This window comes from Frankliniella occidentalis, unplaced genomic scaffold, assembly GCF_000697945.3.
Source record: "Frankliniella occidentalis isolate FOCC.00 unplaced genomic scaffold, Focc_3.1 Scaffold5, whole genome shotgun sequence".
NCBI classification, from domain to species: Eukaryota; Metazoa; Arthropoda; class Insecta; order Thysanoptera; family Thripidae; genus Frankliniella; species Frankliniella occidentalis.
Window position 1 is genome coordinate 2,799,533 of NW_026267135.1, and position 4,024 is coordinate 2,803,556.

Genomic DNA, 4,024 nt, shown 5'->3' on the forward strand with positions numbered 1-4,024 from the left:
AGAGAGAGAGAGAGAGAGAGAGAGAGAGAGAGAGAGAGAGAGATATTAGTGCTGCTATGGGGCTGGTAGTGGCGGCGAGCGCCCGGCGTCGACCGCATAGGCAACCCAGTCAGCACCCACGTCAGGCGGGCGGTGCAGCTTCTGGCACGCGTTACATTTCATATACTTTTTCCAGACTATTTCAGATCATTTTACACGATTCTATTTAAAAATTGGAACAAATAATCCTGTAGAAAAATTGCAATGTTTTCTACATGCTATGTTTTTTAGAAACGTTTCAATCCTTCCAAATAACTTTTTCTAACACTTTTACTGAACGCAGTTTAATCAGTCTTCATAAGATCTCTAGGACACTGCCAGTGGATGATTGCCACTTTTCTATCATTTACTTCTATCAACAATGTCTGGCTGTAGTGTCTGTATACCCCACGACCATCGCTGCTGTACAGTGCTACCCCGCGCTATGGATCGGATCTCGAGAGTTGCCGCCGACGCTACTCCACGACCTCGGGGGGGAGGGGGTCTCGGCGGCGCGCGGCGTACCGCCAGAGACGCGTGTCGCCGCCTGGGCGGCGGCCGGCGGAGGCAGCGGCCACGCGGTGCCATAATACGCCGCCGCGAGGGGGGCGGGGCCGCCGCGGCCGCCGCCGCTGTTGTCACTCGCACTGCCATTTCTCCCGAATGTCACAGAGATTGATACATACGGTGGGCCCGGGCCGGGCCGGCTCTCTCGAGAGAGCAGCCCTGCCCTGCCTGCCCTGCGCCTGGTGCTGCCCGCCGGTGGTGTGATGTGTGGCATTCCCCGGCTGAGCAGCTGGGGTGGCTGCGCGCCAGAGAGATGTGCAGCAGGGAGGAGAGGAGCTCGCAGCAGATCAGTCGGGGACGCGATTCGCAAAGCGAAATCTCAAGACAGAGGACAGAGGGAAGGAAGGGATTGGGATTGGGCGATTATTGTGGGTTGCATAGCATAGTAGAATGCTATTCTATCGTGAGACTCAGAGTAGTACTTCAATGTTCGTCGATATTTCATTGGCTGTTTGCATCACAGAATATCTCGCAACCTCTGCGCGGGGTCAAACTATATGGCTGTAACTGGACTTTACGATTTCGTTTTCTTTACTGGAACTGCTTGCACTCACATCCGTCGCACTAACCGCTGCCAGCGGCAATTATGTTTGTACCGTAAACTTTTAAGTTCTACAGTTTTAATTGTATCAGCAGTTTGTCGGTTCAAAACGTATAGGTTTTCTGTTGTTTTTCTTTGTTTTGTTTTTTAAATTTTAAGTGTGCGGAGCAGCGCAAGCAGCAGCGCACCTATGAAGACAGCGGGCGGATGTACCGAATAAGCTCTTGGTGAGCGCAACTCGGCGACCGCAAAGTCTCGCCCCGCCACGCCACGCCTGACCACCCCGTCTCCGTACAGCTGTGCGGCCTATCACGTAGACGCGCTGATGCAGACAATGCGATTTGCGGTGTTTCCCGGGAGCAGCAGAGGCGCGCCAAAGAGATCAGCAGAGGGGATAGTTCAGTTACATCAGAGTAAGAGGCGACATTGTGAGATGATGATTTACCTCAACCGCGCGTCTGCTTGATAGGGTGTCGCGGAGTCAGAGCAGAGAACAGCATCGTGCTTACGTAAAGCTCACACCGGGAAAAATTTTTATAAAGAATGTATGTTCAATGGAAATGTTGCATCAGGAAAAGTAACAAATGTGTCACACGATTAGTTTGCTCCCTCGAACGTAAGCTAGAATCCCACGTTCCGTTTAATGGGCGTGCTTTTAATTATTCAGGAGCATTTAAAAATGTGTGTTTCTAGAATATCTCATTGTACGATGTACATTTACATTTCTCCAATTTCCACTCTAGAACATTTTTTTTACACTCGGTGAGTCAGGCGCCTGAGCTACCGCTGTTGCTGCCAGCCGCCGCGACTACCTCGCTCCGCCGCCCGACGCGACGCGTCTAGTGCGACCATAGAGCTAGCGAAGGGGGGGGGGGGCAGACAGTTGTGTCTCATTTAAATATAGAATTTTTATGCAGCGCAGTACACGCAATACTGCTCTCGTGATCGGGGACCGTCCTCCCCCTCTCTTTCTCACTAACTCACTCTCTCCCACATTTTTGTTGGATCTGAAGAAATGTATGCGGTGAGACGATAGGAAGGGGATGGGCCAGTCTCTACAATAACGAAGATATTGCCATTGTGTTATTATACAATATACAACTCTGCGACTGGCAGATTCTTTTGATCAGCCCGCTATTTCACAAACATCTGAAAGCAATGCGACTGACCTCAATGACCCACTCGACTAGACACTTTCAGGACACCAGCGTGTCCCTGGGTCCTTCTCTTGTGTACGGAAACATAACTCTTCGCTTGCGTAACGATGTTGTTGCACACAGATGGCGCATAGCACAAAGGGCGACAGACAAGAGAAAGAGAGAGAGAGAGAAAGGGAAGGGGGAGGGACTGTGAGAAAAAGAGCAAGATGGGATCCAAATCATTTCTTTCGGGACGAAAATATGAAGGAGGCGTGTGCTATGAGACACATGTGGTCGTTGGTTGTCGCGTCCCCCCGGTCTAAGTGCCTGTCCGCAAGTCTATGTCCGTCCGTCCGTCGTACGGTCGCAATCCAGAAATAGGAAACGCGTCGTTGTGAAATATCTGGAGGAAAGCTGCGCACACGGCAGGACGTACTGTAAAAGGAGATGCATGAATAAGTAGAGAGAGCGAGAGAGAGGTAAACGTACTCGGCGCGAGCGGCACCCGCATCGCCAGCCACCAGGTGTCGCACTGGCCGGCACCCAAAAAGGTTTGTGAGTTATTGCTGTGAACTAGCCGATCAGCGGAAAGGGGGGCCTATGTGTCGTGACGCTCAACGGGGCGTGGCGGGGCGCGGCGCGGCGGGGCGCGGCGCGGCGGGGCGCGGCGCGGCGGGGCGCGGCGTGGCGGGTCAGTGGCTCGGCGGTGGTTGGTCCCACGCGCTAGTACAGTACTCATAGCGCGCGCGCACACACACACGCACGCACAGAGAACCGCGAGGCCTCGGAGGGTCAAGGAGAGAGAGAGAGAGAGAGAGAGAGAGAGAGAGAGAGACTCTGAAGATGCAAAAGGAGGCGAGAATGGGACACTAGGCGTCACCACCGAGACTCAAACAGCAAATCCGAAAGCAAATTTAAAAAACTAAGCTCTTTGCGAATATAAGAACTGAAAGTGGATTTTGAGCACACACTATTTTTTTTTGAATGCCCCGCCCCGCCCGGCGCCGCTCCCCGGCGACGCCCCCCGCCCGCGCTTCTTCCACACACACACGCATGCGAATGGCGCCTTTGACCCAGTGGCGCCCGGCCGCCGCCCGACAGCACCGCATCCGTGGGCATTCCCCGGCGTACATACCCATAGCAGTACCTTCCTTCGCATGGCCCTATTTCCGCCAAGCTCCTCCTCCTCCACGCGCGTGTGCACGCATAGTACGTTAGGGGGGGGGGGGGGGGGTAGTGTGTGCGCTGGCGCCAGAAGCGACCACGCCTGCAGAGCGCGTGAGGACGCATACGCAGCACTCGCGGGACCCTCTTGGCGCCTCACAGTGTCATGCGCATCATGCACGCACTGCACTTTCTTCGCAGCACTAAAACTTTCCACTAAGGGATTTTATTTTACGTGGAAAGTATTTTGAAAAAAAAATATCAAGTTTTTTTTATTGGAAATACTTTTTTTTGTGGAAAAGTTTCCAATTTTTCCGGAAAAGTTTTGGTCTTTTAACTCAACCCCATTTGTCTTCTCTTCTTCTTCTTCTTCTTCTTCTTCTTCAATGAGTAATACACCTCTGCTTCTATTTCTTCCGCCTTATTTGCCTCATTGTACTCACACGGCAGTTTGGAACTTCCCGCGCCCATATCCTATATAGCAGCGACGCACAATCGGATATAGGAGGGGGTGGGTTGGGCATCCGCGGCGCCACATACATCCTTCGAATCGGACCTCTCCCCATTCCCCCCCCCTCTCTCTCTGTCCCACTCA

The 4,024-nt window shown here is 52.9% G+C and overlaps 1 protein-coding gene across 1 annotated transcript in view; it reads right to left on the reverse strand.

Moving 5' to 3' along the window:
- Positions 1-4,024, reverse strand: part of LOC113217298 (voltage-dependent L-type calcium channel subunit beta-2) — a gene marked incomplete at its 3' end in the record, with an annotated part of 216,693 nt that overhangs the window by 18,052 nt on the left and 194,617 nt on the right.